At 42.3% G+C, this 26649-nt stretch overlaps 1 long non-coding RNA gene across 1 annotated transcript; it reads right to left on the bottom strand.

The window, feature by feature from the left end:
• Positions 1-557: 557 nt before the first annotated feature.
• LOC135318845 (uncharacterized) lies at positions 558-13048 on the bottom strand. The gene is made up of 4 exons (XR_010377227.1): positions 12901-13048; positions 12482-12615; positions 7114-7282; positions 558-773 (listed from the first exon to the last, which is right to left on the bottom strand). It is a non-coding gene; the product is annotated as an uncharacterized LOC135318845 (long non-coding RNA).
• Positions 13049-26649: the final 13601 nt, after the last annotated feature.

Below are 26649 nucleotides of genomic sequence, written 5' to 3'. Positions count from 1 at the left end.
ATGTTGGAGAAAGAAGTCAGCAGAAAAAGAAAGATAGTATCTTTCCTGATCACGTCAAAGGCTCAGAATCCCCCCTAATTACCAGCTAAGGAAGTATCAGTATTGGAAGTCTGTCTCCCTTCGCATCCCAGTCTGAAGAAACTTACTCTATTATGCACCTGTTTCTTTCCTAGGAGAGGTGACCATTTGTTTAAAAATTCATCCTGCTGGGATGAATTCTACTTGGATTGACTGAGGAAGTAAAAAGTAAATCCGTACTGTTTTATCAAGGACCTAAAGCAAGATTTGCCAAAAAAAAAAAAAAAAGAAAAAAAAGAAAAAAAAATTTACCTGCAGATAACAAAGAGTTAACTGTATTGGAAACACTATGTTGAGAAACCTCCAAATTATTGCAAAAATGATTGAATGATGTTGACCACTGGGCATGGGTGTCATTCAGTCCTTACCAAGGGGTGAAATCTCAACACTTTTTTCATAAAGAAAATGAAAAACTAAAACTTAGAGAATTTAAGAATCAAATTGATTCAACCTTTATTGATTCTTGGGAAACTGGAAGCAGACGTGAATTTCAATATGAGCCAAACAATGATCCTTGATATGAATCCTGTATTTCTTCAAGCCGTACACACCCTTTGCAGATAAATACATTCTTAAGGACGTTGATCCAATCAACAAACATTCACTGGCACCAATCATTGTGTCAGGAACTAGGGAGGGATACCTTTTGTTGGTTAAGACAAACTCCATGCCTTCTTGTAGAACACTTATCTTTCCTGGGGAAACAGACCAAAAAAACAAGTCAACAGACCAAAAAGAATAAAACAAGTATAAATTATAACCTGTGAAGTTAATAAACAGGGATTATCATTATGAGTTGAGTGTAGGGAAAGGCTTTCTGATGATCTGGCTTTTCTGCGACCTAAGTGGTCAGAGGCAGCTGGGATTCAGAGGATTTGCTTAGGTAAGGAAAAGGATAATTTGAGAGATAAATCATAAGTTTAATTTATGCAATTCTAACAACTCTCTTTAGGGTGTCCTGTAGGGTAGGAAGTCTTAAATGTTAGCACGCGTCTGAATCACCTCCTACAGGGCAGGGCGCCTTGAAACAGAATTTTTTTTTTTACCTTCAAAGGTGCTGATTACTTGGCCTTGCTTGGGTAGGGAGGGTGGACCACACTTTGAGTAGCAGCAAGCCAAGCATTTTTGGTCAACACATCACAGAGAGGTATAGCTTAACAAAATTAAGGTAATTTACACTTGTATTAATATTGCTTACAAAATATTTGCATATGCATTCTCTCATTTCATGTGCATAATTACCATATGAGGAAACAAGGGCAGGTGCTTTTATCTCTGTATCATTTATTCATCTAGTCATTCATTCGTTCAACACATTTTTTTTAACATTTTTTTATTGAGTTATAGTCATTTTACAATGTTGTGTAAATTCCACTGTAGAGCACAATTTTTCTCAATACATATGTTTTGAGTTGCTATTAGGTGATTAACACAACACAGGGTGTGCTGAAAATACAGTGATCAGAAAAACAGACACAGAGCTCAGGGTTCAGAGGAATAGGCGGGCATTAATCCGGTTATCACATACAGGTTTACTATTTCTGAGACAAGTGGTATGAAGAAAATGTGCCAAGAAAAAATCAACCAGAAGAAAACTGTTTCCTATGATATGGATACGGTCCAGAAATGTTCCTCTGGAACTTCCAGGGTGATGCAGTCAGTAGGTGAGAAAGCCACGGCCAGTTCCAAACTCCAGGGCTGCTTCCCCTGGACCACGGCCGCCTGTCAAGATGCACAAGGTCAGGAAATCACAAAGTCAGGAAAAGGATAAGGCATTCAGGTCAGGAAGCGCTACTGTCTGCAGCTGAATCTGAGGAAGACCCACACCCCTGGACGGGGCTCACTAGGGCAGGACTCAAAAGACATCCAGCGAGGGCAAGTCATCACGTCCAGGACCAGAGATATGTTATCAGCGAGTTTACGGGCGCCCACCTGATGATCAGGAAGCCCACGTCCAAAATGTCATCAAAAGATGGGGGAAACTGAAAAAAATTTTGTTTGTGACTCCTTCACATATTAAGCATATTTTCTACCATCTTGGTGCTTATCTTTCCCTTCATCCAGCTCTCGGGTTCACGGAGGTTAAATAACTTAGCTGAGATCATCTGTCTTGGCAGAAATGGGGTGAGAATCCATCTCTTTCTGACAAGAAAGTCAGCTTGGAGTCAAGCGGATTCAGAGCCCAGTAGAAAAGACAACGACTTGGGAACCTGACTTTGAGGTGAACGCTCGTATCTGACATAAGCGTTAGACAGAGACCTACCCGAGCGTGTGTTTCAGGGATTTTGAAGTCTGTGTGAGCAGAATCACAGAGATGTGCTTGAAAGAGATGCCGGGACCAGTCTCTAGAGAATCTGAGCCAGCAAGTCTGGGGTTTACCCTGATATATATACATAAACACAGACACACACACACGTGTATATATACATTAAAAAATAAATACAGGTTTCCCAGATCATTCTGAAGCCCAGTGAGGGCTTTACATCCTCCAATTTGGCTATTTTTAAGCCTGAAGACAGAGCAGAAAAGTAAGCAATAAGGCCAGAACAAGTACAGAAATAAAAAAATAAGGCCATATTTGAACGTTTTCACAAGTAAGTAACATTATTATTATTTCATGCCACACAACTCATTTGTTCCAAAAATTCCATGCTTATCAAACTTAGAGATAACATTTCTAAGAATCTTGATCCTGGGCATGACGGCCCTAACTAACATCTCAGTTCTCTAGTCATTCTGATAGATTGGTCTCTGTAAATTGATTTTTTAACGTATTTTGCTCCTGAGGTTTTATCCCTTACAAGCTGGTTACCTGGAATTTATACAGCTGAGACTTGAACACGAGGCTGTCATGATCACCATGGTACAATGCATGGCGGATACAGAGGCTTGATTCAAACCTTAATAACCTCTTCTCTGTTCAGTCCTAACGCCATGAAATAGAACAGGATGCTGAGTAAAAAAGTGACAATCAGAGAATAGGTAAGATTTCTTGAAACGAAAATACCTGATTGCAAAAATGAGAGACTCTTATGGAAGAATCAGAACAGAAAGGTGAGGAAATTTCCCAGAAGACAGATTGAAAAATGCAGTAAAATTTAGGAAAAAATGAGAAAATCAACCTAGGGTGCCTAACTATCCAGCTAACAGAGGTTTTATAAAGAGAACAGACAAAATGGATGGGAGGAAGTTTATGAGAGGAATAATTCAAAGCCTTTTTTTTTGGAACTGAAAAACGAGAGTTTCTAAATTTTAATCTCACCAAGTATCAAGCATAAGGTATTAAAAACTAAACAAATAAAAAGCTGTCCCATTATTATGAAAAAAATCACTAAGGCTAGAAATCTTACAAGATTTCAGAACCATGAAAATAGTTTTAAAACAAATACCATTATTCACAAGAGTAGTGAACTCCTCAAAAAGCCATGCCAAATTTTAAATTTAATTTAATTTTAATGTTTTTAATGTGAAGAGTCATTGGTTAGGAAAAAAAATCCCCTGGAAAAATAATCTTTCAAGTGGTAAGTATCATGGAGAGAGAGAAAATGAAAAAAAAAAAAAAAAAAAAAAAAAAGAAGGCAGTTCATATTAATTTTTGGAAAAACAAATTGGCTTCTGGAAAGAAACAAAAGTCTGGTCAAGAAAGGAAATGAAATTGGAGGAGTCCCATAGCTCAGTTCTTAAGTGCTTTTGGACCGTAATTATGTGTCCTACATAAAATCACTAGAGGTTTACCTGTAAATGTGATACTGGGAGGATGGGGAGGTAAGAGAATGGCTTGTTTATTGAGCACTTACTGTATGCTGAAGATGGTTTAGATACTTTACATCTTCACATCTATTTAAATCTCACAGCCACCCATCGAGAGGCGCACAGTTCTTATGTCCACGACACATACAAGGAACTGAGCTTCAGAGATAAAGTAACTTGTTCAAGTTTACACAGCGGGGACGCGGTGGCCCTGGATTTTTAAACCCAGGTCAAATGCCTCCACTGTTCTTGCTTTTAACATCAACCCTCTGCTGCCCCTCAAGCCAGTTAGCATAACCAGCAAGCAATAGATGATTTCCATAAGTGGAAAGCAGGGAATTATTACATAAGCATCTCATTTAAAATTACGCAGGTAACTACCAAAAAAAAAAAAAAAAAAAAAAAAAAAGCTCAGCTAAAGAGTTTGCCCCTGAGGAACACGTCCGAAGGTTTGGGAGAGTTTGGTAAAGGAAAGCAGGTTTGTGTTGAAAGCCCTTTCATACTATTTTGTTTATACGCTTGTATGGCTTTGATTAAAGTGAAAATTAATTATTAAAAAAAGAGCTATCAATGAGGATTTCAGGATCTTGTTTCCAGGTCTCAATTCTACTTATAATCGGCTGTTACTAAAATTATCTGCATTTTAGTTCACCCACATTAAAAACTATCTTTAAAGTGCTTTCCAGTCATGCCAAATGTATGATTATGCTAAAAACTCTTGATACAAGGGCTAGGCTGGAATGGGGGGCGGCCATAGAAATATGGGTGGGTACATTCCTCCTGTGTAGCGATGTGTAAAATGTGGAACCCTCATCTCTGCGCATCCTGCGTACAGTCTGGAAACATCGTGAACATGACAGTTGATAGTAATGATGGTTGTTGTCAAGACCCCCCCCTTCTCCCATCCTCATCCCCGCTCAACCGCCATATCTCCCCGGCCCCATTTCCTCCGTGCCATGGTCCAAGTCGTACTTTGGGAAGGATGAATCCTGTAATTCTTTAGCTCTTGACCTGAACATGCAAACTAAAATTAGACTCTGATTTCAAGGTAGGCTCTAGAGAACTATTTTGGGTGAAGAAATGCAGTTGAGAGGCTTATTCATGTTTGAAATGTGAACAGCAGAGTTAAGGATCTGCTCACTACTTAGAAAAAAACGGGAGAGATTTGCAGCCACCTGAATGTCTGAAAAAAAATCTTCAGAAAAAAAAAAAAAAGGAATGTCTCTTGGATTCTTAGAGCTGAATTATTTGTGCCTCTTACACAGAGAGTGCTTCAAGCATATTTCTAAGCATGAAAAAGAAACAGCAAAGTAGAAAACATAAGCTTTGGAGGGGAGGATCTAGCTGGTAGAGCGCATGTTTAGCGTGCGCGAGGTCCTGGGTTCAATCCCCAACACCTCCGTTAACAAAATAAATAGACCAATCTAATTACCCCTTCCTCCCTCACATCTCCAAAAAAGAAAAAAAAAAAATTCAATGGAACAGGCTAGGTTGTAAGAGAGGAAGCTGAAAGAATGGTAATAATTCACAGACAGACAATTCAGAATGATTTAAACGTCTAGGACTAGACTAGAATAGAGCTGAAAATGAATAAGAACATTGGTCTTAAGACACCAATTTTCTTTGAACTGCAGGGGAAATGGCAGTATAAGAGATGGTAAAAACTTTCTAAGACAAATCCAAGAGCATCCAAATTTTCTTTTTAAATCAAAGAGGACTGAGCCATAGCTTAGAGAGGTTAGGCACTTAAAGAGACAGCCCACATTCTATCTCTTTGAGGGAAGGGGGCACAGAGAGGGAACTCACTTGCCCGCCGTCACACAGGGAGTGAGCAGCCAAGCCGGAAAGAAAGCCAGCTGTGCGGTAAACAGACATCATGCGACACATCTGGGCAGAGTTGAAGATACAGAGAAGCTAATGAGGGGCTGGAAGCCCGTGGGTGGCACCAGCCCCACCATTGCCCCCAGGTGCTGGGACTTGCTGAGCTGGCCCTGTTGTGGGAGAGGGTTAAGCCAGAATGCCACCAGGAAGCTGTTTCATGCAAATGTTTCTGGAAACGTGACTAAGTAGGTATCAGAAGAAAGGGAACAATATTCAGTATATTGTAATAACCTTTAACGAAAAAGGTTATGAAAAAGGATGTATGTAGGTACCTGCATGGCTGGGACATCGTGCTGTGCACCCAAAATGGACACATTGTAACTGACTGCACTTCAATTAAAAAAAAAAGAAAAAAGGGAATTGAGTTTGCAAGCCTCCAATAATTTGCTGAGATTGATTTCCACGCCATAAATAAATATGTAATTTGATGCCAATTTTTTTCGGAAAGAGGTCCCCTTTAAAATACAATTCACGTCCCATAGAACCCAGACCAGCTCCTGCCTGCGGGCCCTCATCGAGAGTTATTATTATTTTTCTTATTACCTAATGATTACCTGCATTTATCTGATAAATAAAAATTAAAATGGTGATTTACTTTACAAAATGCCATTTTGCTCTTTGGTAAAGGGCCAGATAGTAGATATTTTAGACTTTGTGGGTCACACGATCTCTGTCGTGGCTACTCAACTGTAACTTTGCAGCATGAAGCACTGGAGAGGATACATAAATGAATGTACATGGCTGTGTTCTAATAAAACTTTATTTACAAAAGCAGGCGGGAGACAGATTTAGCTCATAAGCTGCAATGCGCCACCCCCCCATCTAAAGTCACTTTATTTTTATTTACTTATTTTTTTAATCAGATGTCTCAACCTCGGCACTGTGGACAAGGGACATTTTGGCCACATAATCCTTTGTGGGGAATGTCTATCCTGAGCATGTGTTTAGAAACATCCTGCCCCCTATCCACTAACGCCAGTAGTACCCCCATCCCATAGTTGTGACAAAAAAAAATGTCTCTAGACATTGGTAAGTGTCCCCTGGGAGACAAAACCATCCTGGGTTGAGAACCACTGCTTTAATTTGATAGAGTTTCAAAATGTGTGTATTGCGGAGTGGAGGGGTGGGGTGTAGGCGCTCCTACCTGACTAACCGGTGGAATTACTCTCAGCGCCTCCTCTGAGGCGTCCCCGCGAAGATTCTGGAACACCTAGGGGTGATCATGGGTAGCAGTGAGCAGCAGAAACACAGCTGCACCTTCATCAGTCGACTGTAACTTCAGCTTTATTTTCCAAATATCCACACACAGCAACTGTTTCATGCATATGTTGTGAGGCTGCCCTGTTTGTCACGAAGACATTTGGCTGCTCGGTTTGGTATTTTATGTAATCCCGCAACTCTTACCGTCTAAGGAGCATCTGAGGAAAATTGCCTGTTGATGAAGATTTTATAATAGTCTCCCTTTTCCATTCAAGATGTGATAGTCATCAGGTCGGTGGTGCCACACATGGGGACTGCCTCAGAGTCCAAAGTGATTGATGTTCTGCAAAATCCAGTGCAGGGTTCTCTGCACCTTTAGAGAAACCAGAGGGGGCAGATGGAGCGCTGTGAGAACTGTCCGCTCTATCGGGGAGTTCGTACAACAGGGATGGGGAGAAAGCACTGTCTGGGGTAACTCTGTGCTCCTGGCACCTGGGAGGAAGCGGAAGGAGAAGCCAACGCTAGGGGGAGTCTGTGCCCAGCTTCATTTTGTTTCTGCTTCTGGGGGAAAGGTATTCACGTTTGCATTTCGTGTTTGACAGACAGCAGGGGAGCTCTGGGCAGGAGGGGCTGAAGGTGCTCTGGCTGGCAGGCGGGGTGCCTGGCTCCAGGAGGCGAGTCTGCCCCACTTTCTAAGTTAGGTTTCCCTGCAACAACCCTGCAGTTCAGAGGCGTTTTGACCACAGAAACACCAAAATCTTTGCTCCTTCTGCTTTTCAAAACTGTCCTTTCATCATAAATCTTATACCCATTTGATGGCAAGAACTCAGGGCTCTTGATTCCCTAAGTAAATAAATCAGAGATAATTCAATATTTGATTATGAGATTTACAGTTCTGCTACTCACAGTTTCTCAGGTCAGGGATCCATAATTGAGCTCAAGTGAACCTCTCCATTAATTCTTTTTAAAAAAATTTTTTTTGAAGTCTATTTGGTTTACAATGTTGTGTTAGTTTCTGGTGTCCAGCACAGTGATTCAGTTTTAAATATATAGATTTCTTTTCATATTCTTTTTCAGTATAGGTTATTACAAGGTATTGAATATAGTTCTCTGTGCTCTACAGTAGGACCTTGTTGCTTATCTATTTTATATATAGAAGTTACTATCTGCCAATCTCAAACTCCTGATTTATCCCTTGCCACCCTGATAACCATAAGTTTGTTTTCTATGTGTGTGAGTCTGTTTCTGTTTTGTAAATAAGTTTGTGTCTTTTTCTTAGATTCCACATACGAGTGATCTCATATGGTATTTTTCTTTCTCTTTCTGGCTTACTTCACTTGGAATGATGATCTCCAGATCCATCGATGTTGCTGCAAATGGCATTATTTTATTATTTTTTTTATGGCTGAGTAGTGTTCCATTGTATAAATAAACCACAAGTTCTTTATCCAGTCATCTGTTGGTGGACGTTTAGGCTGTTTCCATGTCTTGGCTATTGTAAATAGTGCTGCTATGAACATTGGGGTGCCTGTATCTTTTCAAATTAGTGTTTTCTTCAGATATATGCGCAGCAATGGGATTGTTGGATCATAGGGTAAATCTATTTTCAGTTTTTTAAGGAATCTCCATACTGTTCTCCATAGTGGCTGCACCAAACTTCATTCCCACCGACAGTGTAGGAGGGTTCCCTTTTCTCCACACCCTTCCCAGCATTTATTGTTTGTGGACTTTTTAATGATGGCCATTCTGACTGGTGGGAGGTGAGCTCCATTAATTCGGATCCCGGTGTCAGATGGGCCCAGACAGCCAGGCAGGACAGGTGCTCAAACAGACCCTGGGGAACAGCGGTCAGAGACAAAACAGTCCCTCCTTCCATCTCTACTCCCTGCTTCACAGCCATGCCTCCCTGGTGTGTTTGCATCTAGAGAAATCACGCCTGCTAGAATTTTGAAGTCAGCGCAGCATTTGTGTCTAAGCCGGGTCCCCCTTCATCAGAGAGATAAGCTGTTTCTGAGCTGACTGCCATTATGATGAAGTGGGGATCAATCTAGCCAGCATTTTCCCAGAAGAAGCCTCGCAGCGTTCCTGAGTTGATACCAATGTACGTTATTGGGCTCAACAGCCTAGTCGAACAGGAGGGCGAAGACTCAGTGCCAGTGATTACGTGGTGCTGTTGAGACATCTGGGAAACTCTTAAGACACTTTGTTTTTCCAGAGAATCTTATTCCTTGACATATGTGGTTATAGCCTTTGCGGACACTCCAAGCCAGAACCCTTATGACTAATTGCCCATCAAGGGGCAAAACTGCAGAGCAGTAAAAAGTGAGCTCACTGAATGAGTGAGATGTGAAAAAAAATTTCCTTGCTTTGTGCCCAAAGACCTGGTCACAGAGAGGGGGTTATTTTTAGCTGTGAAAATTATGCCTGGTTACACAACCTGCCTCTTTAGAAGCTATAATAATAATAATAATAATAAAAACCCCATAATTGGAGCCAGGTGCTATCACGAGCAAAGGTATTTCTTGTGGGGCAGATTTTGTACCAAAAAAAGCTAGAAAGACGCCTCGTGGAGAAATCTGGCCTTTAAAGAAATGTATTCTCTCTGGGTAATAAGGTTGCTGGCTGGACTCCTGTAAACCAGCAGCAGAGAAACACACAGATCGCATTGCAGACCTTATTCAGTGATTCTCATTGGAAAGGCTGCTGCACAAAAACTCTATTTCCAAGGGGCCAGGTGCCTCTGAACTTATTGGACAGTTTTTTTTTTTCCCTAACTCGTGTACAGAGCAAACCAGGAGCAAAGTTCAATCACGTGCACCCAAATTCTTCCGTCTCAGAAAGCACACAAATTATATGCAATTTGGTATGTGTGTATTTATATACATTTATACATATACACATATATGGAGAGAGAGAGAGAGGTTTTGTTACACATACATGTGTGTGTACAATGTGTGTTTGGCAAATGAATTTTTCACCCTGTAACATACAGTCCATGGATTATGTCTGGTTTTCCAGCAACCGTATTGACTGCATGTTGGGCACGGCCCCATCTCTATGTTATGTCTGTCCTTAGCAACTTAGGAGGGACTCGTCCTGTCATTGAAGAAGAAAGAAAGAAAGAGAGGAAGGAAAGAGGAAAGGAAGGAAGAAGAATTGAAGACCTAGGAGTTCAGGTTCTAATCTCAACATCACTACAGACTCGGCATCTAGTTTCCCCACTTGTAAAATGAGGCTGGTGACACCATTTTGCCGTATCAGAGAAGAGGGTTCAGTGAAGCAAGAAGGACTTTGAAAACTGCAAAACCCTCACAAACTCCAAGTCTAAGTACAGAGTAGTGTTGTTGTATAAAATAAACCAAAGTCAGAAAAAGTAGGTGGGTGAAGCCTGCACTGCTGTAAACCTTATTCTCAATCAACCCTCATCAACGCTTGCGTGGAACCTCCATCCTCGTGCCCCTCCAATGCTTCCTTCCAAGCTTGAGAGACGATCTCTCTCAGATGCCGTCTCACCATCACGTTTCCCCCATAACACGCATCACCTTTAACATAAGCTGCAAACATCGATAACAAGGACCAGGGGGCTTCTTGTAGTTTGAGCGGCACCTGATTCAGGGGTTTCACCTCCCTCCACCTCCTCCCTTGAGCTTTGGTCTCCAGCGATGCCAACAACGTTTAGTTCCCCGAACGCGCTGTGCCATCGTTATCCCTGCGCTGTTGCAAGACTTTTCCTTTTGCTTGCAGTCTTGCAGCGCCCTTCTCCCCTAAACCTGCCTGGAAAACGAGTCCTCATCCTGCACGTAACACAACTGATTCCTCCCCTGTGAAGCTTCTATATAGAACACCGAGAAGATGCTCAAAATTTGCTGAGAGAAGGAATGGATGTGGAGAGGCAGGAAGGTCTTTCCTAAGCTTTAGAGAATCTGTCTGCTCCAAATGTCTTTTTCATGCGATGGTTGCCTATTTTAAACTCTTTTCCATACACGTCTTCACCCGCTTCGTCCCCCAGACCATTAAGCCACTGCGTTTTGTTACTTCCCCCCAGAAAATAACTTCCGGAGTCCTCATTCTTCAGTATTCTTTCAGTCTCCAACTTCCCCCTGCAGGGTTAGCCAGGCCATTTTACCTATCAAAGATTCCTGAGGCTTGATGGAGGAAGGCAAGATGCCCGGGATCCAGGGGAGAAGGACGAGAAGGTGAGGAAGGCGGCAGGAGATAAAAGAACACCCCACTCAAAAAGGAGTGGAGGGTGGGTACCAAGAACTAGCATGATAACAGCATCCAGGGCTGAGGACGGGACAGAGGCGGTTTAGCTCAACAGTACAGTCATAATTCTGTCTACTCCACATGACCATAGTTACTACGTAAGTCCTTTAAACAGCATCTTCAATGGAGGGAAGCTGTATTTACTCCCCTAAACACAGACAGTTATAAATACCGCTTAAGAAACAAAAACCAAAAGTAGCCAACATAATTGCCAGCCCCTGCCCCCTCACAGAGAAACCTTTTCCTTGGATCTGTTAAACCAACACGCTAATCACAAAGATCAAGTCGTGTCTTCATGTATTTATAGAACTAACCTAGTCACCAAAACTGAGTCATTTCAACATCAGATGAGTAACACACTTGTGTGGAAAATTCACAAAAACATTTTGACCTCAAAGTTTAAGTCCCCCCCCCCCTTTCTGGTTTCTAAAACCTCGTGTCTTCAATATATTCAATGTGTCCCGATTCAGGTTTATAGATTCGATTTATACTAATTTCTCTGTTTTCACAAGAGACCTGTAAGTTAGATATTTGTCGTTTATATCCATAAGATATCCGTGTTCCAAATATTTATCAAAGACTTAATAGAAACACCACAGTTCATAGGCTCAGTAAACTATTTAACTTAGAAAGGACGTGAGATGCTCTAGACTGAAAAATGGGAGGAAAGAGTGCTTAAATATCTGAAGGCATGCATGCATGGGGAGAAATGGGATTAAATTCAGATCTTCTGGCCAGGGTATCGTCCCTTAAATCATAGGGCACAGAACAAAACACACAAAATGCTAAACCAATATTCACAGTCGACATGCATACGTATAAGAAAAAATAAGTTTATACTGCTAAACAGTTAATTCAGTTGTTACTTCTAGGGTAAAAATAAAAGACTAAAACTTTAATAGAATATTTTTATTAGATACAACCTGAACATACCTCTTGATAACTCAGTATATTTCATCATATATATGAAATATATATAAATTTACATGAAATATATAAAATGCATTTCAAATATGTATTCATCTATATCTCATATATGAATGCATATTTCACATACAGTATATTGAAATCCATTTCATATATCTATTTTGCACTTTTTTTGAATTTTAAAAAGCCAAAAGGTGACTAACAATATTAGTAGGTACTTCAAGGGAACGCAGAATCTTTAAAGGGCGCCCTCTTGTGTTCCTTCAGTGCCATAGATTCTTCAACCTCACAAACTGTCCCCTTCTTTAAAAATTCCCCCCGTTCCTCTCCGGAGAGGAAACTGGAGTCTGAAACATGAGATAGCCTCCCTGTCACTCACCTCTGCCTGCTGCATGTAGCAAAGATAAATCAAACCATATGTATGAATAGTGAGTCTTCGTATTTATTCCTGATTTTGTTGGCTATATTCACGATGGTGATTCATTACATCCCAGTCCAGAGTCCACAGTACAACTGTAATTAGAGAAGAAAAAAAAAAAAAAGAAGAAGAAGAATATTTCCTTTTATGCACAGATGTATTGCTACTAGAATGTGTCATTTAATTGGTTTTCCAGGAGTGGGATCAGGCCAGGTTGACTCTATTCCCCCGTGTACCATTAGCAATCAATTTGCTGATTTAGTTAATGCATTAATCCAGTCAATAAATCCTTTTGAAGCCTCTCGTTTTCACAAAGCAACATGTTAGTAGTGTGCGGAATATTAAAAAGAAGAAACTACAGCTGTCCTCATGGAACTTACCATATACTTGAAGATACAGATGTGATCACAAGTGAAACAGGATGACTTTCATGGAGTGACACGCAGAATGCCCTAAGAGTTCAGAGGAGGAAAATTCCTGCTTCCGCTCTGGAGATCAGGAAAGCCTTTATCCAGAATGTCACATGTCACCTGGATCTGGAAGAAGGACTATTCAGAAGGTAGTTTGGGAAAGGATCCCATAGACAAAAAAAAAAAAAAAAAAAAAAGGTGGGACTGAAAATGGAATCAATTCCGGGCTTGTTGGAATAAAAGCGCGTACAGAGAAAGCACTGATGGAACAGAGGGTAGGCTAGAGTCTTTGCAAGGAGGCTGCAACAAAGTAACATAACGCTTTACTGAGCTTAGCATCCTGAGTGCACAGGAACCAAAGACATGACCTTGGTTTTCATTTGCATCATCATACTCTTCTAAGCTGCACTAACAGAAGCAGAAAAATGAACTGACAGTGGCAGGACGATGATTCACAGACACGTGGACTGTGAGACTCCACGGTGACATTTTGAATAGAGAGCCTAATGGCTTATCTATTGATCGATCTGCTCCTAATTCTGCTGCTTGGACGTTACTTCTTTCAAGTGACATTTTCAAATTACATTCAGATATCAGTTATCTGCATTAGGGCCACAGGGCTGTGGGACAGATCATCCAGTTCCCATTTCTTTTAGTCTTTGGAATGCATTACAATGGGAATTTGAAGAAGGGAATTCATTCTCCTCAATTCATTATTTTTCAGACCCATATGAAAACTCATGTGCTCACCCTTAAAAATACATCAGACCGTCTTGTACTGAAGATTTTCACGAACAATCTGTAGAAAGAATGACTCACTATGGCTAATGGAGCTCACCTGCCTCGTGTCACCTCTGTGTAATTCCATTATTTTACATTAACAAAAAGGAACATTTGACTCCTCCACATCCCATCCCCACCATGGCAGGGGACCTTAAAGACTGGTCCTTATAAACAGAAGCTGCAGGGTGATCTTGGGTTAATATCACTGATAAGCAAAGGGGGGAAATTTTAAAACAGACGAGCCAAAACTTCTTACTTGTTTACCTTCAAGGACTAGGCTACGTTCTCCAACATAACACAACACGGTCATCTTCTAAGGACCGCTAAGGCCAGCATGGTGAGCAACCTGTTCCCTCCCTGAGAACTGCAGACAGAAATTGGCTGCCAGAGAAGGATTCCAGCTGCCTGCAAACAGACAGGACACTTTCTGCAGCAACACTGCCCTCTGACGGCTGACGCAGCACGGTGCCTTATGGTAGAGGATTCCTGCGTCCCGATGGGGAGGGGCAGCCGGGACTCTAAAAGGCTGTCTTGGAGAGGCAATTTAGGTTCGGTTTAAACGCAGGAGAGAAAAAGAGGAAGTGGTCCCAGTTCCCTGATACTCATCTCAGAATTACCATCTCCATTACTGCAACCACAAAAACAAGCTATCGGATCTGAGAGGGTGGTATATATTCTGGAGTAGCATGGGATCAATGGTCAGTCTGGGGAAACAGACAGACAGACATACGTACATAGAGGAGTTTATTTCGGATGTCCTTGTGAAAACAATTCAACCATACAAGTATGAAAATAAATCTTTACTTAATAGTTGGAAAGATTTGGGGTATAATTGCATCCTCTGTTAATTCTTAGAATAAACAAAAGGTGAAAACCTGATTTTTCAAACAAATCGTATGCTAGCAAGACACAGTGCTGATCCCCTCGGTTTAACTTGATCGGTTTGCAAAACATTCAGTAGATACCTCAGTTTTCCCAAGGGCTTTGCTCATCCTTTGATGTTCAGATCATTCCCTTTGGAATAATCCATCCAGTCAAAATCCCCTTCCATTTTCTCCGGTCTTCAGTAGAGTAACTCTCCCAGATCCACATTCCTCAGCACCTGTGTCTGTGAATCCAACCATTTTCCAGAGCCGCTCTGGTTAACTTCATGTAATCTGCCTTTTTGAAAAATGTGTAGCTTTATTCTGCCATTTTCTTAGGGAGAGTTGAGTGGGTTCTAATTTTATAAGTGATCAGTTTATAAATGAATATTTTAATAGATAACAGCTTTTCCTTCCCCAAGAAATTAATTCACAGAACTCATTTATGGATAATTAATTCACAGAAATAGAGGACCTTCCACCTCCTCTTGATAGATGGCTGATTGGAGAACAGCTTGAAATGGAGACCCGGACTCTAACTCTTCTTAATCTTATCACTTCCCTCCATCTCTGTAGAGCTACCCCCAGCCCAATCAGACCCTCTGGGAACTTGGGAATAACTTCCGGATGGTGATGTTGAGGTGCCAAATGGCACGCTGGAGTTTCAGAGCTCAGGAAGCATGATGTGAGGTTGGACCAAGTTCAGACATGGTTTCGCTGCTTCCTTGGGTTGTTACTGGCATAACCACAGTCCTGCATTTATGCCCAAAGCATGAATAAACTGAGCAGCATCTTGTAACCACCATCATGATCATCTCAGCTGCCAAAAGGGGCGGTCGGGGAAGCAGAGGGACCATCTCTGTCAAGACAGTACAAGCCCAAAGCACTGAGGACGTGATCTGGAGTCAAGATGCAGTGAATGCTGGTTACTTCTGTGTCTCTTTTGGGAGGAGGGGGTGATCCTAGCCAAAGTTGGCACAGATTGTGAGCTAAACAAAGTTTTGATCTTCTGGGATACGTTTTCATTACCTTGTTATAAAAGAGAGCTGCAATCCTATACCAGCTGGTCCTCTGTGGCTTAGCCTCAGAGCTTGAAACAGTCGCTAGAACATTGAAAGAGCCCCATCTTCTGCTCACTTTTCTTGAAAGGCCCAGAGAGGATCCAAGCACACAGTCCCAGGCCATCTCATGACGCTCCCTTATTCCGTCCTGTCCTCTTCCATCGTATCCTGCAGCTGCTAACGCGCTCTTCCCTTGAAAGCCCCTGAACAAAACGATTCTCTGCTCCCGCCTTTCTGACTGGTCTCTCCTCTGCCTCTCATTTCGCTGCCATTGACGTGAGCTGATTTGTTCTAAGTCCTCCTTTTCCTCTCATGTCTCCAGTGCTTTTTCCACTATGTTCCCAATTTCTTTTACATTCTAAAAACTCAAGTCTGGGCGAGACCTGGGAAGAGGGGAGAGGCCTTTGAGGGTGGGGAAGACGCTGAAAAGGCAAAAACCCAACTCTCTTTGGATGAACTTGGGGTGGTTGGAAGGTGGGAGACACAACCAAGTTTATCATCTTTGTCTCATATCTAAACGTATCGCAGGTGTGCAAAAGTAACCCTGATTCACGGCCAAGAGCCATGCTGGTGGCTTGCTGCCTTCGCTCCTGTTGCGGGTACAGGAGCTGCTACGCCAGGGAGCAGCAGATACGAGCGTTTAGAGGGCACCCTCTGCTCGGTGTCCCTGGGGATGAAAAACCGCAGCTGTTAACACTGCAGCAGGATTTCTCATACTGTGGAAGCGTGCGTGCGTGTACTTGTGTAAAAAGACACAGTAAATCACTGTTGACACCATGGCAGGGTCGGAAGGACTCCGGCAGAGAGGAGTTTGCTTACACGCATCCCCACTCGCTGTTTTAAAGGTAAGAAATCAGAAGCCAGGAAAGACTGTGATTTGCCCACAGAAAATCAAAATTTCCAGAATTGGGATTCCTTAGTGTCTAGGACACAAAGCCCCAGTGCAGGTGTGTCCCACTGGGGCCACGGCAGGATGCTAGGGACAGACAGTGCAGCCGGGGCGCTGCCAAGCCTTGTTTGCACATCTCCGTTTATACATCTCTCATCAGCTTAGATCCAGGAGGATGCAGAGTCCGGTGCCGGCTCCTCTGACCAGAATGGAAGGAAACAGCAAGCCCTTCCATGCTGGCCCAGAGAACCAGTAACCCCCGCCTCCAGCTCAGCTCCCTTTCCAGCCAGAAGACGGGAAGGCAAAGGTGCTTCCCTTTCGCCAAGGCTCCGAGATCTCCGGGAAAGACCGGTGGCTGTCTTTCCTTCAAGAGCAGTGAAGGGAAACTTGAAACTCAAAACACAGGTTTTATAAAAATTTGCCACTACCTTATAAAGGAATCTGCAGTCCGCAGAAACCTCCAGAATATTTTCCTTCATCCTTAGAGCAGCCTCTCTCCCTGTTCTTTAATTTCATGCCATTTTCCTTAACCAAATATGAAATTTCCCCCTTGAAGTTAGAGTAATAAATTACCGAGGAAAGAACTGGCAGCTCTTAAGGAAAAAAAAAAGGAGGTGGAAATTAGAAGTGGACACCTTCCCTGTCTTCCCAGTCCGGCCCTGGGCACAGCTGGCTGGTCTCCGCTGCCCCCTGGAGGCTGCCTGGTGCCCTTGACTCTGAGCCACCGCCGTGTTCTGGCGCGTGAGCATCCTGGCTGACCTAGTGGGGTTTGTTTGTTTGCTTTTGTGTTCTTGCTGTTTTGCTCTGGCAGGAACAGGTGTGGGTGTTTTCAATTGCTCGTTAAATTACACCCCCAAAACATTTTGATTTAAGTCGGTACTGACAGCACACAGATCTATTGTCTGCACCAGCCAAGTGGTGGCTTTGCTCCAATTGTTCTTGCGAGACTTTTAAAGAACTTTCCCAAATAACCCTTATTACATCATGTGTGGATTTCTTGTTATTCTGCAGAATTGTAGACTATAGACTCTTCAATTGTTCAGTTTCCCAAAAACCTGCTGTTTTAGTAAATAAGAATACAGTATCCAGCTGCCTGCCAACCTGTTAACTTTATAGCGCACGTCAAATTATTTTTGCTTATGCAATTGGGAAATCTGTTTAAAATCAATCCCTTGGTGCAATTCTGAAGACAAAGGGGAGAATCTGCCTTTTTTTTTTTTTTTTTTTTTTTTTTATTGAAGGACAAGACGCAGACGTGTTTTAAGGGGACACTGTGCAAAAAAAGAGAGGAAAATTTCTCCTTAGGGTCATTTTAGCAGAACACAGAGAGGACTGAATTCAGCTGACATTTGGATGGATAAACATAAAACATGCGTGTGAGTGGAGTGAAACTCGAAAAAAATCAGAATGAGGAGATTTATTTTCTAGGTTCAAATCTGTTTCCTAAGCGCTAATTTTTCGCAGTTCAAAGTCCAGTTGAGTTTATGCCCTTGGGATCAGGGCCTCATTTCGGTGGCTCAGCTATCGCTTGGAGGCATCTGCTTTCCAGGCGGAGCATTGCACGGGTCGGGCAAACAGTCAGAGTTACTTCTCCCAGGGTTTCAGGAATCCTTAGCCATGCCTGCGGTAACCACCTGCGCCCGGGACGAACGCAGAGGAACTCAAAACGTATGTGCTATTTTGTGAATCCGCTCTGGCTGGACCTCACAGCATCCCTGCCGTGAGCTGTGTGAGTCTGTGATCCTCCGCTGGGTGAACTGGCCCCACGGGAAAGCAACGGGAGCCACTGCCCATGGATTTTCTGAAAGATCGACAAATACTCGCTGAAAAGAAAACCAAATTGGTTAGAAGTGCAAGCTACTGGAATAATTTAAGAGACATTGACAACTGTGAAGTAGATAGTGGAAAGATGACCACCGGATGGAACTGGGCTGGGGGAGCCGGGCTGGGGGTTATTTTCTGAAGCCCCCTAGGCGATGCTCCCTGCGATTCAGGGTGGACCACCTGGGGCGCTACTTGCAGCTTCCTGATGGGAGCAGATCTCAAAACTCCACTCATACTCCAGCTATTGGCAGAGGGAAACAGCACTTTAGCCAGCCCCCAATCCCCCCCCCCGCCCCCGCCAGCATCTCTGCAGACAGAAGAGAACATAACAAAGCAGTCTAAATTAGAATGTAAGGGATTTGGATTAGATAGAAGAAGACACCTTCCAAAGGAAAGAGGTTAAATATTAAAATGTATCACCTCAGGGAAATCGTGCTGCGCTGTGTTCTGGAGAGTTTCGCAGCAAGGACGAATCTCCATCTGTCCTCGGGACGTTTCTAATGGAATGTGTGGGTGGTATTGGAGAGGAAAGCTCGTTCTTTCCGACAGGGCTGAGTTCCGCGCTCATGCATTCCAAACAAATCAAGTGTTTCCTAAGTGCCTTAGAATGTCCTAAAGGAGGCTACGTGGTTGGGTGAATTATTTGGGTAAGTTGTGTCAGGTCCCGTTTGTAAAACCAGTGCAGTAGGGAGAGGCAGTTCAGGACTTTGGCCGAGTGTGTGTCCTCTGAAGCCAAACTGCCTGATTTCAGTATTTCCACCTATCCTCAGACAGGCGTGTCCCTGAATCCCTCCACTGGTTTACCTGTAATGGGGATGATGATGATGGTGACGATGCTAGGATGGTCCTGACAGAGTTATTCTAAAAACTCAGTGAGCTAACATATGTCAAGCCCTTCCACTATGCCTGAAATATTGTATAAAGATTAGATTTTTTTTTTCAGTAAAATTCATCTTTGGTTGCTTCAGTCATAGAAGGCCCATTATCTTCCTGACTGCTATTTTTAATTGCAAAACTAAAATATACACTTTTTTTTGGTGTTTTTTAGGCTAGCATAAAGTGCAGCTCCTCCTTGGATTAGCGAAATCTTAAGAGTCTGAAGGAAACAGAGAAATGGTCTAGAGGAATTGTTCTTAAACATGGCTACAATCACAGGAGAATTTTTTAAAGATGCTAACGTCCAGCCCGAATCACAAACAATGCCATCAAATCTTGTTTTTTTTTTTTTTTTTTCCTCTAAAATGCTCTGTCATTCCAAAATCTGATAAAGTTCACAAGCCATTGGTTGGGAAAGATCTTCCCCACATGCAGAAATTTCCTCTCAAGCAACCTCTTTTTAATATTTCCACTGATAGAGAACTCACTACTTCACACGAAATTGACTCTCCCTTTAATTTCAAATAACACTAAGCACATTCAGAGTTTACTTTCAGATCCCTCACTTCCTCAAATTGTTGACAAAAGCTTTGCTCAATCAAGCGATAAATGCCAAATATAATGAGATGTTTCCCCAGCGTCTCCCACCTTGGACTATTGTCACAGTTAAAGAAAACAAAATACTTTAAAAAGCAAACTGAATTCATTTGCAGTATGTAACACAACTATTATTCCTAAGATGGCATTCCCGTTTTGAACGTTATCTGAGAGTTGACCTCCACACGATCAATGTCACCTATTTCTTTTAGGATCACGTTTATTCCGTTACTGCGAGCTGTTTAATAAATGATAGTCAAGACCCAGGGACAGACACTGGATCCAAGCATAAAAAACTACAAAACCAAAAGCTGGGTTCAATCCTTTTCATTTTTTCAATATTCCACACCTTTTATTCCTATCCTGAACTGTCTATTGTATCGAAGATAATATTAACAATTAAGCTGATAAAGAGTTGATGTAATTTTTAAAAAGATCTAACATATAAAAATCTAAATCTGTAATTCAGGTAAGTTGAGGATTTGAGGGGTAAGATGAGGGTTGGGGGGTCACTAGAGAATTTTTTGAAAAAGTGAGTTCTTCTAGCTTATTTAAGATGTGACTTAATTTACCAGAATATAGTCTGGATACAATTTTTGGAGACACTGATGGAGTAAACCAAGACCTGCCAGCAGCAGGAACACCTGTGCAGTGATCACTCTTTGAATATCAGTGGGTGTTGCCCTTAGGTTGGCCTCGGGGACAGAGATGAGAGAAGACCAGGGCCACCAAAGGGTGGATTCCGTTAATTAAATGAGAACAGCTGATCCGTGTCCATGAGGTTCAGGGGAGAGGCCGGAGACCCTCATTCTCATGAAGACCCCTCAAGGGCAACCTCGAGGATGCGGCAGCTCACAGGAAGGCTGCAGTGAGGTCCTGAAAGGTGACTGTACATTGTGCTGTACACCACTGTCGACAGAAATAAAATCACACAACGTGAGCATGGTGGGTTTTAAATTTTATTTGGGGCAAAATGAGGACTATAGCCCAGGAGACGGCCTCTCAGATGGCTCTGAGAAACTGTTCCAAAGAGGCAGGGAGAAAACTCAGTATTATATATGATTTCAGTGAAGTGGGTACGTGCAGCCAAGCACACATGTAGGCAGAAGGTCACAAGGAGCAGATGTCACCATTAATAATTTTAGTGCTTTTCTAGATACGAGGAGGTGCAAGAATTGGGGGCATAAAATCTTCTCCTGAAAACATCTAACTATCTGAATGCCCGTTCAGCCAGTTTTACCAGAGCACAGAGCGCCTCATTCCTGACGTCCATCCTGAGCTCCTCCTGGGTGATGGAGGTCAGCGGCTGCAGCGGCTCACGATTTAATCCAAGCAGAGGTAGATGGCAAGTGCCAGCGTGACCCACTCCTTGTAAAGGCAGGTGGCAAGTGCCAAGTTTTAGTTAGCACCAGAAATTGACATTATGCTGTCCACCAGAAACTGACACATTGGAAACTGACTATACTTCAATTTTTAAAAGTCAAAAAAAAAAAATAAAATAAAAAGGTGATTGTTGCAACATTCTCAGAAAAAGTACTATGCAATTCTTACTTCACATAGCAAAATATCAGTGGACCAAGGGTTCTGAGCACCGATGATACAGGTAATAACAACCCTCATTAATGTGTCTCTAAACTCTCCAGAGCCATCAAAGCACACACAGCTTCTGGGTCTGGTCTTGTCTTTCCTACTTATTATCACAAAAGTGTATCTTGGAGCCAATTTTGGATTCTAGCTCTCCCCAGCTCACTGTTCTTCCAGCTAAACTGCAAAGAGGCCAGAGGAGCTGGAATGAATACAACAAACCAGAATGAACACAAGCGACAAGGTATATATAATAAAGAGGAGTGGAAAGAAATTGATTGTGGTTTTAAACATTGCAGTGGCCTTTTTTTCCCCTAAATACTGAAATAAATCTTTACAGGGTACCCGTTTTCTTTATATTGTAAACTCAATTTCTTAGGTTGCTTTCAGTTCAGCGTAGAAAATTCAGTCTTCATGATTTTTTTTCCCCAATGATATGCAGGCAGACATTAGTCATGCTCATCGAGATTTACACGATGCCCTTCCTTGACATAACACACTCTTGGGTTATCCTCTGGCACTAAAAAACGAAGAAACAAACAAAACAAACAACAACAACAACAACAACAAAAACCTTACAAAGCAAGACTCTGGTCCTATTCTTGGATTGCTTTTAATTGATCTGACCTTGGGAAAGACCCCTAAACTTCTTCCTATGTTTCTTTATTTGCAGAAACAGGAATTTGAGTAGGTTATATATTAAGTTTCTTCCAGAGCTAACATTTTATGAATCTCTATTTTGGAGTGCATTCAGATGGTGGTGAAGGCTTTTAGTAACTTATTCAACGTCATATATTTAGACAGTGATAGAAAAGAACTCAGTCCAATGAATCATATTCCAGAGTGTTCCCACTATGCTTGATTGCTCATTACTGAGAGTGTGAAAATCAGAACTGGGTTTGCTTAATGATGATTTGCTTTTACTCTTGGACTAAAGAAATCTGTTTAAAGTCACACTTGAATGGCGACAACACGCTGCAAGTAAATAGTCTCAGAGTTTTACATCTAGTTGTGAAAATTGGGGGATAAGGGTTTCTACTCTGACCCGCTGCTGCCAACGGCCACCCCCAGCCTGCTCCATCTTGGATGGGCATCCTATAAATAGTGATTCCATTCATGCCAGGGGAGTAGGGCTGGAGGATTCCTAATTCCCTAAGAGCAAGGGAGAAAAAAAGCTCACAGACGATTAAACTGAAATTTTCTCACAGTTTTACTTTGTCTGTTGGTATTCAGATTAACCCAAACTTCATGAATTTCCCAAACAGTAGTACCTAATGCTTAAAAGCTAAACCTTTGAAGAATTATTAATGAGAATGTTGCCTTCCCCTCCTTAAGAAGGAGCCATCTGGACAGGAACAGATTTTATTCTCTTTATCCCATCACTCAGTTTTCCCCAGAGAGCAGAGTGGTGAACTATTGGCTTACATTGGATCATGTTAAGTAAGAATGGGGACCATGACATTGAAGTTGCAAAGGGTCCAGGTGCTGGGTCCTTTGTGAATGGCTCGCACGCTCCTCTGTTCCTTGTCTCCATGCTCCTCAGGGAAGGGTGGCTCCCATCAGGCATGGTCTTCTTTCCTCCATCACTGGAGTTCTGTTGGAGGACTGAGGTAGCAAGTCCTGATCCTTTCTCCAATTCAGCCTTGCTAGGAAGCCCTGTACTTTGAGAGTTGTTGGGAAGCCATTGATAAACTAATCCCACAGCTGACTCCTGTTTGCCTCCTTGATTAGTTCTCTCTGTGCTTAGAAACAAATGAGAAGAAGGATGTCAGTAGCATCTCCCTGTTAACAGAAGCTCGCCCAGCCTGAAATCAAATCCTACAGCTGATGACCCCAGAGGGCAACAGTAATTGCTAGTGAAGCTGGCTAGAATTTGATGAAGCAATTCCAGAGGAAGAAGGCTGTGCAGGGACGTGAATGGTGGTGCATTTCTAATCTAGTCTAATTAGATTTTAATGTCTTCCCACCTTGTCAGTTGGTTGGAGAAAATTATACTTGGAAGCATCACGTGCTGCTGTCTCTAATAATTATCCTCGTTTGTTTTGCTCACTTTGTGTCGTGAAGAGCACAGGGTGGAAACGAGGGGTGGGCAGGTCAATGCGTACTACTTCACTACCCAGTACACATTTGTAGATCATAAACGTGGTCCATTAGTTTCTCAAAGACAAGGAAGTTCTCTTGCGGCAGACATTTCTGAAAACAATAAAAATTACGTAATCATTCTTGAAGAACACATAACATTTATGGGATAAAATTTCCACACGCACGTACCTGTCTAACGAGTGATGTAGCGATCTCGTGTTAAAAGAACTCTTTAACTACAGAAAGCCACATGCCAATGCTTTCTTCAATGGTGATAAATTCTACGCTCTTACCTGAGAAGGTGACATTTCATGGCAAATAAGTCGGGGAAATCACCTGGAACCTGAAAAGAGTTTCTGTTTTGTAAGCTGTTTCCTGTAATGGCCAGAAAGTTGTGAACACAAACGCTACCTGGTAGCGCAGTTGTTCTGAGCTTTGCCTGTCACATTAGGAGACCTGTCCTTTGGTTTGAAAAGCCAATCGAGAGCTCAGGTTCTTCCGGGCATGAATCTATCTCAATGAGCCAGTAAATCAGAGCGAGTGTCTATGCTGCTATGAGCCCCCACGTTCCCGGAATTGCTGTGTAACAGGAGGAGGCAGAAAGTCAGGGGACGAACACGTGACGCTGACGCTTAGAATTTATATGCTGCCCTCTCCTCTTCCTTGCAACCAAGCTGCCACCAGTATACCCCCTCCATTCACACGGACACTCTGAAGTCATTGAAGCCATACGAACAGAGCTGGAACACTCCATCCCTTTGCTAGGCTTTGCAATAGGGTCTCGCCCCTTCTGTGGAACTCCCCTTCTGGGCTTGCTGTCCTCTGATGTCACCTTCCCCATTGATTGTCCCCTTTGAGGCTGTCCTCAATATATATCTTAATAGACACCACAGTGATACGGACAATAGAAGGGAAGGGTCCCAGTGGCTGTATGGATCTCAGGCAAGTCAACAGAGACAAGGAAATAAAACTCCCCAGATGTTAAAAGACAGCTTTTAAACCTGGGGAAGAGAGCAACTTTTCAAACTTGATGTCATCATCGATTGAACTTTTCGATTTAGGTAAGTCTGGAAATACTCAGTCCCGGCAGAGAAGAGCACTAGACTTTGAAGTCCCTGGTGCCCAGGAGAGGCCAGTTCTGGGACTAAATGAATAATGAGTTGGTGGCTTAAAAAAAAAAAAAAAAGGAAAAGGAAAAAGAAAAAGGAAGAAAAAAGAGGTATCTGTTTTCTTTCCATCTGTTGGACTTTCAGGAAGAACTACAGATACATCAATCTCTCGGCTTGGCCCAAGATCATACCTACAAAATTGTGAGCCCAGTGGAACCCTCAGTTGGGCAGTTAAAATCCAGACCACCTCACAGTCATACACAGTAAGACAAAACAAACAGATTCTGGGTTGAAAGGAGGGAAGATGCTTGTATTCACAAAAGATACCAACCAAGCCTTCACCCTTGGCATCTACCATGAGAGGTGGTGCAACAGACACTGCGCTAGGAGTCTGAAGCTGGATTTGCTCTGGTTCTACTGTTTGCCATGTAACCTAAATGAATCCCTTGGTACCTCCATCCACCCTCTGTATAGCATCGTCAAATAATACTGAATTGGCTTCCCTCAAAGAGTTATTGTCAAAGTCAAATTAAACAACAGATTAAAAAGTGTAATGCAATGCACACGTAGAATGTGGTCATCTATTATTTTCTTAAGTTACTCTTTTTGAATAGTTTTACTTTCTTTATCCACAATATTTTTGATTGGTTTCTCCAAGCCCCTGGAGGTGGAAAAGGAAATAGATTTACTAGTACATCCCTTAGCTCTGAAATTTAGAAGACTGGGTGATAACTGTCCTTAAGTTGAACTTAAGGGAAAGAAGGGAAAAGTTACCCTCTGCTTGTTCCACATTGACTGCTCCTCCCTTCTCCCCCCACAAAAAATCCTTAATGTATATTCATTTTTTATTCATTAAATTGCTCCAAAAAATTTCAAACCCGGCTTGTAGCTGAATTTTAAAAATTGGATATGACTCAGTCTAGGGTAGATGATCGGAATACCAATAAGTATAGTTATGTAATAAAAGAAGGCCAGAATATTACAGGGCAGAGGGGAAAAGTCCCTTCCTCTGAGAGTGGAAGGAAGTGAAGGTCTTTACAGGAAGATGTCACAAAGAGATATTTAACCGAATCTTGAAAAAGAACTAGGCTTTTTTTTCACATGGACAGCAGTATCTTTATGTATATTCAACACTAAAAATCTTCCTTTTTCATAGTAAACTGAAGAGTGGAATAATACATATAAACACAGTGATCATCTTTCACAGGAAGATAGGTTCTTTTGAAAGCAAATTAAACACTGTCCCTACTCAAGCAATTGAACACCGTAGACGAGGCTTGCTGAACGATCTGTTTGGATGGAAATTATCCCACTGGTACTGAGTCCAAACACAGTCCAGTGGAAAAAATGCCTAGGATACAGCTGTTCCAAAAGAGCTTAGGGAAGAGGGTGGGCGGGTATAGCTCAGTGGGAGAGCACATGCTTAGCATGCACGAGGTCCTGGGGTTCAAGCCTCAGTCCCTCCATTAAAATAATGAAAGCATATGGTAAATTGAAATTCTGCACCTTAGGGAGCTCTGTGGTAGACACCGATGAACCCAAATATCGTCCTGGTGCTGTAATTTGTTTACTGAGTGACACTGGCAAGTTCTGGAAGATGAGAAGAGCTCTTTCCAGTGGGAAAGCGGGATTTCTTTCTACGTTTCAACCTGTCAATTTTCTGCGGTGCTGACCTCAACAGTGAGGTGTCAAATCTGCTCCAATCTCGAAAATTTTCCCCAGGAAGCCTTGGGATTTCTTTCAGAGAAATAGTTTCATTCTACCTGAAATAGCCCATCATGTCAAAAGGATGCTCAGGAAAAGACCTTTCTCCAACTTGATTCAAAACAGAAACAGCGTGGAAGCAGTGGGGGTGGTACTTATGTCGAGTTGGGTGGGGCACAGCCTCAGAGAATCTCCATCAGCCTGGGGCAGGAGTTCTCTGTCTCCAATTTCTTTGGTCCAACTCTCACTTCTAATGCCCTGTGTCTAATTCACATAAGGCCTTTGAAGACTTTTAGAACATCTCAGACTTGGGGGGAAGATAGTCCTTTACTTTTTTCTATTCCTGA

This window comes from Camelus dromedarius, chromosome 22, assembly GCF_036321535.1.
Source record: "Camelus dromedarius isolate mCamDro1 chromosome 22, mCamDro1.pat, whole genome shotgun sequence".
Lineage (NCBI taxonomy): Eukaryota > Metazoa > Chordata > Mammalia > Artiodactyla > Camelidae > Camelus > Camelus dromedarius.
This window is presented reverse-complemented; position numbering and strand designations above follow the sequence as displayed.